This window comes from Peromyscus californicus, unplaced genomic scaffold, assembly GCF_007827085.1.
Source record: "Peromyscus californicus insignis strain IS unplaced genomic scaffold, ASM782708v3 Scaffold_6__1_contigs__length_162567912, whole genome shotgun sequence".
Lineage (NCBI taxonomy): Eukaryota > Metazoa > Chordata > Mammalia > Rodentia > Cricetidae > Peromyscus > Peromyscus californicus.
In genome coordinates this window covers 144856854-144872488 of record NW_026294584.1, presented here as the reverse complement: position 1 = coordinate 144872488, position 15635 = coordinate 144856854, and positions in this window count along the sequence as shown.

Below are 15635 nucleotides of genomic sequence, written 5' to 3'. Positions count from 1 at the left end.
ACAGTGTGGGTGTCTTTACCAATAATGCCTAACCTGGCCTGGGCTGACCTGGAACAGGCTCTACAGCCTAGCCAGCTCTTCCAGTTGTTATTCTCCTGCCTCAGCCTCCTGAGTACTAGGATTACCAGCTTACGCCTCAACCCTGGGCCTTCTGTAGCATGTTTTCCCTCTTCCATCACATAGATCCAATGCTGTACTGCACCTTATGGCCATGTCTCTTTAGCTCCCTTCATCTGACCACATTTCATCTTTAAAATATTATTGGCCCTTCTAATGAATACTTTCTACCCTTCTTTTTCATACATTGTTCCTCATCCAGGCCTCTCCTGAGATGTCCTTATTACTGCATAGACGTTTTGCACTAGTTGATAGACTAGCTCCTGGTGTTCTTTCCCAAGCCAATTCTTGTCACTCTACCGGGAAAGTGTGGACTTGAACCTGCAGCTGACCCTTTTATATTCACAATCAGCTCTCAGCATTTTGTTCCTAAGCAAGAGCCCTTGTTTCTCTCCATTTGTTTTCTATCAGCATGACTCACTGACTCATTTTTTTTTTCCTTTACCTCATTACTGCACTTAATTAGGTGAAACAAACTTTCAATGGTGGTTATCTCCAGTGAGGGGAATGATGGGGGAGGCTTGAAAGGAACTGTAAGTGTGCAACCATCACACCCAGCTTTTTCTTTCTTTTCACTCAGAGAGAAAAATAAAGAAGTTGTAAAAGAGAAAATTTTCCAGACTCCAGAGCCTGAAAGGCAGGAAGTAATAACATGGCCTTAAGCAGAACACACTCCTCAAGCTGTTTCTCATTGAACACGTTAACGTGAGAGAGACAATTCAGAGTTCCAGTGATGACTCATGGCCTCCAATCTTCTTTCAATCAGCAGGCTGGGTGCGCAAATTAGTTAGGATTAGTTCTGGAGTGTAGGCTTCAGACAGAGTAGAAGCTACATTTTTGGTTGCAAAACATCTCCACCTAGTATAGAACTTGGTGAGCTCAAAAGAAAGTTTTGAGCAATACTAATATGAAGACGGGTCTCTTTACAAACTGAAATCTTTATAAATTATGCAGAACTTTATTTAGCTTATTCACTGTAAATAAAATGAGAGCAAAGCCTGGCATGATGTCATACTCCTGTAATCCTATTAGAAGAGTAAGGCAGGATGATCACCTCAAGCCCCGGGACAGCCTGGCCTATACAGTGAGTTCAAAGCCAGCCTGGGATACAAAGTTGGTTCTAGGAGGGCCTAGGCTAGTGAGCGAGACCCTTTCTCGAAAGTAAACAAAACAAACAACTAAACAAACAGTTTATATCCTGAGGTGTGTCAAAGACAGGAAGTGTCTAAGAATCAAGGTCTCTGGGGCGGTGGAAATTTTGTCTCTGCATTTACTCAAATCTGTGTTAGCTGACAAGAGAGGACATTTCTTGCCTGTTTCCTGCAGGAACTGAGACATTCTTGGAAATCTTTCTTCCTAAAAAGTCCTAGAATCCACCATCCATTATGCCTACCCAGGCCAAATAGGGATGGAGCAGCTGGGAGAGGCTTAAGCAGGGCTACTAGAGCTTAATGAGAAACAGGATGTTGCTCCTCCAAGCCCTGTTTTCAGCCAAACCTCTTGATTGGCAGAAGCATTATCTTCTTTGCCCTGGCCTCTGGGCTCTCCGCTCACATCTACCCATTTGAATGGAGGGGGAGAGAGAGGGGGTGGCACCCCTCCCTTAGCTCTTTTCATCCATTCCCAGACTACTTTCCCCTTTCCAATTTCAGGTTTATTTAATATTTTCTAAACAATTGTCCTAGGCCCTGCCAAGTGCCCTACTCGAAAGAGACTACCCAGTAGAAGCCAGCTCCTTTCTACAGTTGTTTGAGCCGAGCCCCCAGTGGTCCTTTCGGAATTGGTAGGCACTTAGAGTTAATCATAAGACAGATGAGTTGTGCTTGACTCACTTTGTGAGTTAAGCAATGAGATGCCAAAATGCCTCCACTAAGATGTGTGGCTACACTGATGCCCTTTCACCTTGAAAAGCCTAAACACATCCTAGCTTATGCATCATAAGAATTCACTGTGTGATTAGTCATGGGACACCAATCATCCTCCAACGTATGGTAAAAGAAGGGTGATCACACACCCATGTTCTCCAAGGCTGCTGTGCAAGTGCATTCCCTGCCAATGATAAGAAAAGGCAGACTCTAAGCATTTGCCTGTGGCAGGTACTATTCTAAGGCCTTACATGTATTGTCTCACGGGATCAGCACAGCGTCCTTATACAGAGGAACGGTTACTGTCTCCACTGTGCATTGAAGAAACAGAGCCTTTCATAACGTTTCACAATCTGTAATATTAAAAGCCCAGAAAACACAGCTTTACACCTCCATTCTTAATCATCATGAAGCTAGTCCGAGAACTAGTTGTTTTCAATCCCTTTCAAGTTCCAGGCTCTCTGCAGGTGCCTTGGATCACAATACTTATGACAAGGTAAAGTCTATGCTAAGGAAGGGTACCAGAAATTACACCTCCCTGAAGCTGCTTCTCTGGTAAGAAGGGGAGCTACCACCAGTTTAGCGTCTAGAGGAAATGGTTATTCCACCCTTGAAATAGAGCATTCAGCAATTCCTGTGTATCTCCCACAGGCCTCCGACAATCCACAGAACAAGACCTGTCTGTCTGGGTGCTACAGTTTGCTGTAGAAGGGCTTTTCCTTCTCTTTTCTCTTTTTAAAATGTTCCACTGTCCATTAATTAATTTATTTGTTGGGAATGCCACAGTGTCCTTGTGGAGGTCAGAGGACAGCTTGCAAAACTTGGCTGTCTCTTTCTATCATGTGGGTCCTAGGGACCAAACTCGGGTTATCTGGGTTGGCAACAGAAGATTTTCTCCAGACCACCCACCAGTTTTTCTAACTGGGAGAAATTTGATCTGGAAAGGGATAGGTCTCCTTAAGATACGGCTTTCAGGGAAGAAGGTTAATAAGCTTTGCTACTGTCCCACCCCCACCTGTGCTGCAGGAGCCCCCGCTAGGCTGGAGGGCCACCTGTCCTTGGTGGCATCCCACTAACCTGTCATTAAATGCAGTCAATTACTTTTAGCTCTCGGGATACTTGCAAGGCTTACCTGAAAGATTCTCTGATTTTTTTTAAGTCCTGAAAACCAGCTTTCAAATAACTTCAGGTAGCTAGGGGAACACATTGCCCAAGATTACACTGTCCACCTGGCCTGACCTCCTCACTCATTCCTTGGGCCACATTCTTCTCAGCATCCTGCTATCTCACTATCCCAAGATAGGAATGTTTCTTCCCTCAGGGTAGGAATTCCAGCCTGTAAAAACATTCTCAGTTTCTGGCAGGTAGTCACGTTCATAATACTCCAAATGGCTTTTGCCTAGCTTTGTCATGTGTCCCAGTGTGTTAAAGGGTGTCAGGTGGTCAGTCCAGCTTTAGGAAAGCCACCACTACTGATACTCAAGATCCTGACGACACTGCTCCTCCATCTTCAGGCAGCAATGTAAATTTCAATTCATTCTGGAGTTTTGTCTTTCATTTTTAGTTGTTTGTTTTAAAACATTCTTTCATAAATGACAGGCTTATATGAGAATGTTCTCTAAGCCATTGCAGAATACAGTAACCTTGTGCTTACCTATATTTTTTCTCCTCTTCCTCCTCTTCTTCCTCCCTCTTCTAGTATGAAGGGTTTCATCTAGGGTCTAGTGCACCATAAGCAAGACTCCCCCCCCCCATTTTCCCTTTTGAGGCAAAGTCTCATTAAGTTATCCCAACTGACCTGCATCTGTACCCCAGGTTGGCCTTGGGCTTGCACTCCTCTATCCTCAAGCTCCCAGGTAGGGCCTTGTGAGCACCTGAGTCCCAGGGAAACTGGCCAGTCACCTGGTTTGCCTATATTTCTGGGACCAAGTTGTTGCCAGAATGTGAGAATGTATTAAATGTTCATGTTGATTTACTAAAATCTCTACCTACTCATGACTCTGATATGAACCACAATGGTATTTTTGTAGATTTTGTAATCTTGGAGAGAATAAAAAAAGGTATGAATAATATTACATCCATATTCTAGGGTGGAAAAGAATCATATAGTGTCAGGGCACAGGCAGTCAGATAGGTGGGAAAGAAGGGAAGGAGGAAAGAGGAGGGAGGGAAGAAGAGCGGGAGGGAGAGGGGGAGAGAAAAACAAGGTAACGTGATAGAAGGTAATTATTTATACATAATTCATTAAAGAGACAAAGCTAGAATTAGGTATGATGCTGAATCCCCAGGGCTGACAATATCAGAGTAGCCACTAAAGATCCCAGGTTTCACCAGGCAGTGTTAGAGCACACCTTTAACCACGGCATTTGGGAGGCAGAGGCAGGCAAATCTCTGTGAGTTCGAAGCCAGCCTGGTCTACCGAGTGAGTTCCAGGACAGCCAGGCAGGGCTGTTACACAGAGAAACCTTGTCTCAAAAAAAAAAAAAATAAAAAAAAATAAAAAAAAAATAAAACAGGTTTCAGAAAAAGACTTAGTTACTACATCCCAGCTTAAGGGAAACGACTATAAGGACAGCCACCAGACAAGATCTGCTGCCTTCAGGGAAATGACCCAGGACCCAGTCCACCCTTAGAGAGAGATCCTTGGATAATAAATATCCCAACTCATTTTGGTCCCTTCCTTTTGTTTCTCAGTAACACTTACCAGCAGCTGGACCCAACCACATGGCAGAGGCCATCTACAGAAGCTGCCTGCCTAAGTGGTTAGCCTCTTAAGGCTCAGAGCAAAAAGGAAAGAAAGGTAGCAAGAATGACCTTAATGTATACACACACACTCACACACACACACACACACACACACACACACACACACACACACACACCGGCCTACAGTTATTTTCTTTCCTTCTATGTGCTAGGCAAGTACTCACTCTAACACTGAGAAACATCCCTAGCCCTTTTACTTTTTATTTTTTCAATGTTTTTATTTTGAGATATGGTCCCACTTAGTTGCCCAGACTAGCCTAAACTCACTCTGTAGCCCAGGGACGCCTCCAACTTTCTTTCTTTTAAAATTTTCAATGTAATATTTTTGGCAGTTTCACACATACATGCAATGTGGGAACATATTCATCCCCGCTACACTCTTGTCCTTCTCTTGCTCTGGGTAGCCCGTTTTCTTCCCAAGGAGCCCCCTCCTACTTTCCCATCGTATTTGTGTGTGTGCAGGTCTTGTGCATGTGGCCACAGCTGTTGTGTGTTCATGGTTCCATCAGTCATGTCGTATCAAGAGGACAGTTTCACAGGACTCTCTCCATCCTTCAGCTCTTAGTCTTTCTGTCCCCTTTTTGGTGGTTCCTAGGCCTTGGAGAGGGAGATGTCCCATTTAAGGCCAAACACTCACAATGACTTAGTCTCAGCACTTTGTCCAGTTATCAGTCTCTATATTAACCAAAACCACTCAGCCAAGGCTGAGAGCGGCATTAGTCTAAGAGCATAAACACATTGAGAAGGCACTTTGGCTATGTGTCCGTTCAGCATAGCATCAATATTAAGGTCCCTCTCAAGGGCCTATGAGCTTTGCAGTCACAGGATTTCCCCCAAATTTACAGCAAAATGGGGATTCCTTCATGCCCCAATTACAGCAGTAGGAACATCTTGTCTGGCAGGCAGGTAGGTATTGCAGTCTGTGGCATTCACAACTGAGTAAGACTAATGATGCCTTTTTGTCTCCCAGCTGTCTGCACGTCACCTGCTGGTACAGTGAGTGCTGATGTGGAGAGGAAGCTTCCAGCTCAGTTCCAGCTTGATTTACATGTGTACCGTGTCCCAACTATGTGGTGTCTTCAATAACAGGGTCCTACTATCTAATTCTAGTGGGTGTGGCTAAGAGCAACGACAATAGCCCCCCTTGTTTTGTAATCCTCTAGGAGATCCCTATCCAGTATCTCATAGGGAGATATCCCACACCCGGCACTAGGAGATTCTGTTTTTGTTTTTGTCTTTCCAGATGGAATTTCTCTGTGTAGCCCTGTCTATCCTATAACTCTCTGTGTACATGGGGCTGGTCTCAAACTCACAGAGATCTGCCTGCCTCTGCCTCCCAACTGGGACTCAAGGCATTCACCACCACCTCCCAGCTGGCACTGGGACTTTAAATTAAGACCTATGGATTCTTGGGGCAGCATTATTCAGTAATGTAGGGTAACTTTATTCATATGTTAAAATAATAATTACAGCCGGGCGGTGGTGGCTCACGCCTTTAATCCCAGCACTCGGGAGGCAGAGCCAGGCGGATCTCTGTGAGTTCGAGGCCAGCCTGGGCTACCAAGTGAGTTCCAGGAGAGGCGCAAAGCTACACGGAGAAACCCTGTCTCGAAAAACCAAAAAAAAATAAAAATTAAAAAATAAAAAATAATAATAATAATAATTACATCTTATATTTAGCTTAAAAAATAGTAGGTTTCTATAATGGCATTTATCTTCCCGGGCTGTGGTTACCTGACTCTGTATAGTATTTACCAGCTCTCTTCTGAAAATGGGAAAATTTCCTTTTTCTTCACTTATGAGAATCCTATTGGGTATATGTACCACATCTTCATTATGTAGTCATTATTCAATGGACATCTAGGATGATTCCATTCCTCAGCTATTGTGAATAGAGCTGCAACGTGCAAGTGTCTTTGTAGTAGGATGTGGAGTCCTTTTATAGGCCTAAAAATAATATAGTTGAGTCATGTGGTAGTTCTATTTTTAGTTTTTTGAGAAACCTCCACACTGGCTTCCACAGTGGCTATACCAGTCTCCAACCACACCAACAGTGGAAAAAGGTTTCCCTTTTCCCACATTCTCACCAGCATTTGTTATTTGCTTTCTTGATGACAGTCATGCTTACTAAGTTGAGATGGAATCTCAAAGTAGCCCTAATTTGCATTTCCCCATATCTAAGGGTGTTAAGCGCTTTTAAAGATAGTTATTAGCCATTTGTATTTCTCTGTACACTTCTGTAGCTCAGTTTTTTAATTGAGTTATTGGTTTTCTTGTGGTTTCTTGAGTACTTTGTATAATCTTGATATTAATCCTCTGTCACATACATAGGCAGTAAAGATTTCTTTCCTCATTCTGTAGGCTGTCCCTTTACTCAATACATAATTTCCTTTGTTGTGCAGAAATTTTTAATTTGATGAGGTCTCATCTGTCAATTTTTAGTCCTATATCTGGGGCAACTGGAATCCCATTTAGAAGGTTCTGATGTTTACCATCATCTTGTAGAGCGCATTCTACCTTTTATCCCAGAAATTTCAGATTTTACATTTAGGTCTTTGATTCATCTGCAGTTGAGTTTTGTGCATGATGACAGGTAAAGTTCTAGTTTCATCCTTCTACTTGTAGACATTCAGTTTTCCCAGCACCATTTGTTGAAACTTGAAGTCAAGCATGGTAAAGTAACAATGTCTCCACCCCCCCCCCCCCACCCCCAAGCCTGTAGCACATTAAGGGTTGCTTTGGCTATCTAGAAAATTTTTGTGCTTCCATATAAATTTTAAGGTTGTTTTGGCTTGTTTTTGTTTTATTCTATTTCTGTGAAGAATGGCACTGGATTTTTTTATTGGGATTGCACTGAATCTGTGGTTTGCTTTTGGTAGGATAGGCCTTGAACTTGGATCATCCTGTCCCAACTTCTAAAGTATCAAGGATGACAGACTTGAACCATCAAGCCCAGCTACATTATTTTCTCCTTTTCTTTCTCTTTCTTCCTTCCTTCTTCCCTCCCTCCCCACTTCCTCTCTCTCTTCTTTGCTTCCTCCTTCCCTTCTTTCTTTCTTTCCTTCCTCTTCCAGTCCTTCTTCTCTTTTAAGACAGGGCCTCATGCAGCCCAGGCTATCCTCAAATTCACTGTGCATCTTGGTATGACCAGGAAGTCCTGATCCTTCTGTTCCCTGGTTCCACTGCTCGGGTACTCAGATTTATAGGCATGAACCACCACCACATGTTACTTGCCTTCTTTTTGTAAACTTCAAATTAGCCTTATGTTGGAAAGCCATCCCATTAGGACAACAAGAAGTTCAGTGGTTGACACAGATCTGCCTGTCCTTCCCATCCATAATCAGCCTGTGACTCTTACACAGAGCACAGACATCAGTCTGTAACCTGTGTTCACATGCACACTGATGACTTTGCACTTAGTGATTCTATGGCCCTGCACTACAGTGACCAAATACCACCCACCCCCCACCCCCACACACAGACAGCATGCAATCCAAATCCACCAGCATAAAAAATTCCGTGCACCTCATAGTCATTCTAGGAGGCACAAAAGGAGTGGGCCACAGTCCCAGTTACCCATAGTAACCAATTGTTCCTTTCCTAGCCTCAAAAACCTCCTTGCTTCAGATCCTGGTTTTGTGTTGTTGTTGTTTTGTTGTTGTTTTGTTTTGGGTTTTTTTGTTTGTTTGTTTGTTTTTTTAATTCTTCAGCTGAGACAGCCAGAAAGATGGTTTATTGTACACGAGTTACACCTGGTCACAAGTAAGAACAGAACGAGTCCAGAATGCCATGGCTCCAGGGCAGAGGGCCAGCGGGACTGGTTTGGTTGTAATGAAAGCAAAGTCTCTCAGGTGGTCTCTGCAAGGCAGTGGTGATGTTCCAGGACCAGCAAGACTTCCAGTGACAGTAGCACACAGTCCAACAACTTGCACCAAAGTCCCAGCCTTCAGCATCCCTTGCTTCTGCTCCTTCAGCCTCTGTAGGTGCACAAGCTGGTTTACTTGGACCTCTGCCTCATCTTTCTCCTCTTGCGCTTCAGCCTGCGCATGCGCTTCTTCCTCCACTTCGCTCTCATGGCGCAGGAGTTCCAAGGAAGATGGCGCTAAGGCCGAGAGCCCGAGCCTGTTTTTATGTCCCTTCTTGAAGACACCAGCTCCTCTCTCTTCCACTCCAAACAGCCAAGCATAGTTTCCTGAGAGGGTTTGAATTTTCACAGAGTCTTAAAACAAATTCTGTTTCCAGCCAGTCAGCTACTAACTGCCAAAATCTCAGCTTTCCTTTTGGAATAGGAAAAAAATAAAATCACAGAAACAGATCCAGTTAAAATTCTCTTGGATTTTTTTCCACTGAAACATAAATAAAAGGCAATTTAATTTACATAAATCAAATTGAAAATGTAGATGGACTTGGAACTGCTTACCAGAATCCAGAATTGAGGCTAATTCTAGCATATAAAAGGAATACAAAAAAATCTGCATATAAAAGATCAAAAAGCTGAGCTGGGCATGGTGGTACACACTTTTAATTCAAGTACTCTGAAGGCAGAGGCAGGCTGATGTCTGTGAGTTCAGGACAGCCTGTCCTACATATGGAGTTCCAGGCTCGTAAAGGATGCATAGTAAGACCCTGTCTCAAGAAGAAAAACAGAAAGATAGCAAAGCACCAATGTCCTTGTCATTCATCTCACTTTGAATATGTCCCTCTCCTCTTCTTAGTTTCCATGTAGCTGAGCCTGGCAGGCTGAGAAAGACGGAAGGAGGTGGGAAGATGAAGGCAGCCACAGTCTGAAGCCATTTCCAAACATTTGTAATTTCTATCATCTGTGGTTTCCAAGCAAGTGCTCTTAGTGAACTTAGGCTTTCTGGAGCTGGTGGAATCATATCATCGACACAGGGAAAATAAAACAACAAAGATCCTAGTTTTAATCAACCTGAGTGATTTCCTCACCTATGACAAAGTCATGCAAACAGTGTAGCAGGAATCTTAAATGGTCTTATTAATAAAATCAAACCTGAAAGCCAGGTATTGGAGTGAATGTTGGAAGATCAGAGAAGCAGAACAAGCCACAGTTTCTTCACCTCGCCAGTTCCTCAGCTGATCCTGTTTCCTCAGACTGGAAGCCTCTGAGTCCTCATCCGAATGGATCTCACGTGAACTGCTGCTCAAAAGCCTAAAAGCTTAACCAGTCAAATGCTTCTAGTTTCTGGTCCTCACGCCTTATATATCTTTCTGCTTTCTGCCATCACTCCCTAGGATTAAAGGCTCACTTTCTGGGATTAAAGGCGTGAGTCACCATGCCTGGCTGTTTCCAATGTGACCTTGAACTCACAGAGATCCAGAGGGATTTCTACCTCTGGAATGCTAAGATTAAAGGTGTGTGCTACCACTGCCTATCCTCTATGTTTAATATTGTGACTGTTCTCTTCTCTGACCCCAGATATGCTTATTAGGGTGCACAATATTTTGGGGAACACAATAACACCACATTAACAGTCTGAATTTGGGCTTTGAAGATCTGATGGAAGAGTTAGAAATAATAAGCATAAATCCCCTTTGTAGTAACATGGAAGACACCAGAAAATAATAGTGCCTCCTACTAATATGGAAGTCATAATGCCATAAACCACAGAAAAGGCAGTCTTGAAAATCTGATAGATCCAGACTGAACTAGACTGGGCATGGTGGCTCTTGTAAGATAAGTACAGAGGAGACTGAGGTGAAAGAATCACTGCAAGTTTGAGGCCAGGTTGGGCCACACAGTGAGTTTCAGGCCAGCCTGTGTCCACAAAGTAAAACCCTGTCTCTTAAAACAAACAAAACAAAACAAACAAACAAAAAATGGGGATTACATAAAAAAAAAAAAACATGGACAGGATCAACTGAAGTGATAAGTCTCTAAGAGGCGTGTAAGTCTGTTCTTGGCTGCTTTTCATTGGGGAAGGATGGGGATGAGCAGGTACAAAGGACATCAGGGATCCCAACCCAGCATTTTCTTGACAATCTTCTGTCTCACATAGTATCTTGGCCTATTTCTGTAGGCACATGCAGCTTGCTTAATAGTGTTAGCCATAACAAAGACCAGGAGAGTGCCAAAAAATCTTGAGGGACAAGAACACGGTGAGATCAGAAACTAAGACTTAGGTGTGGCCAGTTACACCTGCTGAGTAGTGTTTGTGAAGGTTATTTCCTAAGCCATGGAGAGTTGACTGATGAAGTGTGGACCATGCTGTTGAGTAAGCTTCTTCTACTAAATGTGGGTAACAGAATAGCCAGGAAACCCATCCCTGTGGCTATCTCACAGATAGTCAAGACTATACCAACCATCACCCAAGCCCCATCCATGAAGACTGTGGATATATTTCCAACCAACCCTTAATGCCATTGTGTTGAGTTTCTCCTCTTTCACACTCTAAAAATGTAATTTTAGATTAGAGCTGGTAGGATGGTTCAGTGGATGAAGGTACTTACTACAAAGCTTAACGACCTGAGTCCAATACTCATAATCCACATGGTCCAAGGAAATAACTAACTCTCAAAGGTTGTCCTCTGACCACCACACCCATGTCATGACATACACATGCCTGCTTCAGAACTATGCATACATATACATATATGCATACGTACACACACAGGGAGAATAAAATAAAATGGGTTTTGGTTGGTTGGTTGGTTTTTCAAAGACAGAGGTTGTCCTCGCTCTGTAGACCAGGCTGGCCTCAAATTCACAGAGATCCGCCTGCCTCTGTCTCCCGAGTGCTGGGATTAAAGATGTGCACCACCACTGCCCAGCCCAAATGTTTTTAAAGTATTTAATCTTACTTATTATTATTATGTGCACATTTGTATAATACATGTGTGATTGCAGCTATCTATGCACATGCTGTCATATATGTGGCTGTCAGAAGACAATCTTCACGAATTGGATCTCTGTTTCCACCGTGGGTCCCAGGGATTGAACTCAGGTGGTTAAGCTTGCTGACAAGTGCTCTTCACACATTTTGACACTATTAAGCTGATAACCTCCTGGGTATAATCTGTGTTATTAAATAGCTAGTTAGCATTCATATATATCAGCACAACAGCATTCTTCTGTTTTCTTAGGCCTTTCTATATTTAATGATGCACTTTAAAAATCCCATTCCTTACATTAGTATTAGGAAAACAGTTCATTTCATGGGAATTATAGGTTGTGAATCTTTTCAAGTTTGGGTGAGGGGGGTGAGATAGGGCCTCACTATGCAACTCAGGCTAGCCTCTAACTCCTTTATCTTCCAGGCCTCAGTTTCCCAAGTTCTGGGATTATAGGTATGTGCTCACATGTGGTATATGTGAATTCTGAATGTGAATAAGCCTCATGAGATCAAGACAGTTGAGAAATGGGAGCAGCCATAACCTGATGATATAATTCGTGGCTTTACTACAGCATACTTTCTAACATTGCCCACCTTCTGATTTATAGGTATGTGGGTTTCTTGTTTTGTAAAACGGCAAAACATAATAGCAGACACTCAAAACATCATCCCCCAAGACATGCTTCCACTTGATTCTTGTGATTTTGTTTTTATGAACTACCTTACTTGAACTGAAATCTACTTACTTGTTATTTTTAATTTGCCACTTTTGAAACAAGTTTTTTTTTGTTTTGTTTGTAAGTGTATGTGTGGAGTGCATATGGGCACACATGTGGAGGTCAAAGGACATCTCAAACCACGAGGATCTTAGCGATTGAACACATGTCACCAGGCCTGGTAGCAAGTTCTTTTACCAACTGAGACATCTTGCCAGCTCTTTGAAAAAATTTAATGACTTTTATGGTGTGTGTGTGTGTGTGTGTGTTCCATGTGCATACACTTACAGGCCAGAGGATGGTATTGGATGTCCTTAATTGCTTCCCACCTAATTTTCAGAGACTCCATGTCTAGACTTCTGACTATCATGAGCTCCAGGGATCTGTCTGTCTCTGTCTCCCTCAGTACTGGAGTCACAGACGCATTCTATTTCCAGTTTTTGTATGGTGCTAGGGATCAAAACTCAGGTCCTCATGCTTGTGAGGCAGGCACTTTACCAACTAAGGCAATGCCTCCTCACACTCCCCTACCCCTGCCATCCTATTTTCACACAGGCACTAGGGATCTGAATACAGCTGAGCTATTTCACTCTTGGTTATTTTTTTTTTTAATTTGAGACAAAGTATTGCTATGTAGCCCTAGCTGGCCCAGAACTTGCTCCGTAGAACAGAACAGAACAGGTTGTGCTCAAACTTGTGACTATCCCTTTGCCCATCCGTCTGCCAATTGCTAGAATTTCAGGCAATAGCCACGGTGCCTGGCTCCACTCTATACTCTATACTTAGCCCTTACTACCAAAGTAAATACATACTGACACCTATGTTGGCAAATAGTGCTATTTTTGTGGTAAATTTGAATGTATATATTTACTTTAATTTCAATGTTATAACTATCTTATGGATGCTAAGATGGTATTTGAACTAATCATTTACTCTTTAAATTTTATGAGGAGTCAATATCCCCCACCCAAATGTTCTCACTTTCCACTACAAAATTTCCCAGTTGTTTGATCGGAGTTACCTTACATAGGGTGACAATGCTTCTCCCAGAAGCCCTAGATTATCAAGCAAAAACTGTCAGATGTGGGATACTTCCCTTCAAGTTGTTGGTCAAGAGTATCGCAGAGACCCCCAAATAATACTGATGAACACCATTGCTCTTTATTGCCTACCAGAACTTGATAGGAAAACTCAATTGTAGAGGACACCACAAACTTTGGTCACAGATATGGTAAATCAAGCTGGTACTGGCCTGGAAGCTCCCTTCCCACTGACTAGTTTTCACAGTGCTAGAAGGTGGTGTTATGTAGGCTTCTGGCAAGAAAATATACCAAGGGTTTTACTCCCCCAACCCCCCAACCCCATCATGAACACTAAAATCTATAATCATGGCCAGCCTGGCAAAATATACCCATTAGTGCAAAAGTAGTTAGTGGCATAAATGTTATGGGGGTAACAAATAGCTTTATGATTGGATTTAAAACCCACTTCATAGGAGGGAACTCATGCCTGGTACTATTTTTATTTTTTTATTTTTTATTTTTGGTTTTTCAAGACAGGGTTTCTCTGTGTAGCTTTGGAGCCTGCCCTGGAACTCACTCTGTAGCCCAGGCTGGCCTCGAACTCACAGAGATCCACCTGCCTGCCTCTGCCTCCCGAGTGCTGGGATTAAAGGCATGGAACACCACCTCCCGGCAGCCTGGTACTATTAACTTGCCTCAAAACCCACGGTTAAGTGGACCACATGCTCTAGGGAAGAAAGTATTACTGTTACTCTGCTAATGGGCATAGCATCAAAACGCTTTCTAAGTACTTATCCTTATACCTTTAGATTAGTGAGCTCGTATTCATCATCAGAGAAGCTTCCTATTGCATCAGATGGAAGTTGACAGACAGACTCAAAATACATCAAAAAGCAGAGAATTGGTGACTATGGGACACTTGAACCCAAATGAAGCACTATATCTTCTTGTCCTCTCAAGGTTCAGAGAATATCAAAGGAAGTGTGGGGTGGATTGTAAGAGGCAGAAGTCAAGGAGGATTGCATGAAATAGTGCCTCCTGGACATGACAGGGCCATTGCCTTCATGAACTAGGAGCAGCAGCTGTGGCTGACTGTAGACTACCAAGCCAGTCAGTCAACATTCCAGCATGGATGGGGAAAGGGCCCACTCAGGAGGCCTCACCCTTAGCTGATAGCTATTGGCAGTTGATGGCTGCCGGGGGAGGCAGAGTCAGTTTTCTTCATGGGTGTAGCTCCTCCCTCATGGGTTGGCAATCCTCCAGTGGATGGCCCTACACACCCATGTGCAAACAGGCAGCTCTAGTTAGACTAAGTGGGATATAAAGAAATAGGAGGAGGAGGACAAGAAAAGAAGGAGAAGGAAGAGGAGGAGGAGGAGACTATTCAGTTGAGAGGAAGAGGTGGGAGTGGCAGCATCTATGTCAGAAGAGGGAGGGGGAATGTGATCTAAGTGCACTGTCTGCTTCTATGAAATTTTCAATAAATAAATAAATTTAAATTTAAAAAAGAGAGCTAGGGAGACGGCTCGGTGAGTAAAGTGTCTACTGTGCAAACTGGACAGGGTAGTGACGTACCCCAGAGCCAGGAGTGAAGGCAAATTTATCCTAAGGTCTCACTGTCCAACCAATCTAGCCAAAATGGTAAACTCTATGTTTCTGTCCTGAAATATAAAGTGGAGAATGGTAGAGGAAGACACTATATGACATCACTGTCCCCCATCCACACATACTTGTAGGGGCAAAAACATCTGTGTGCACACACACACACACACACACACACACACACACTCCAAAACAAGAAGAATTTTAATTAAAGGACTGGACATAGCTCAGTATTAGAGTAATTACTTGTATGCGCAAAGTCCTGTGTTCACGCCTCAGAAAGAGAGAAGGGGTGATGTCATATAGTGTCTTCCTCTACCATTCTCCACTTTATATTTCAGGACAGAAACATAGAGTTTACCATTTTGGCTAGATTGGTTGGACAGTGAGACCTTAGGATAAATTTGCCTTCACTCCTGGCTCTGGGGTACATCACTACCCTGTCCAGTTTGCACAGAAGGGGTGGGGGTCTAGTTGGTGACTCACATCTTCACCAACAGCATTTGGAAAGCTGGAGATTGCAGAAAGTTAACAGTCAACCTGGGGGACACAGTGAGTTCTAGGCCAGAATGAATTACAAAGTATTACACTCCCCCCCCCCCCCAAGACAGAGTTTCTCTGTGTAGTTTTTGGTGCCTGTCCTGGATCTCACTCTGTAGACCAGACTGGCCTCGAACTCACAGAGATCTGCTCTGC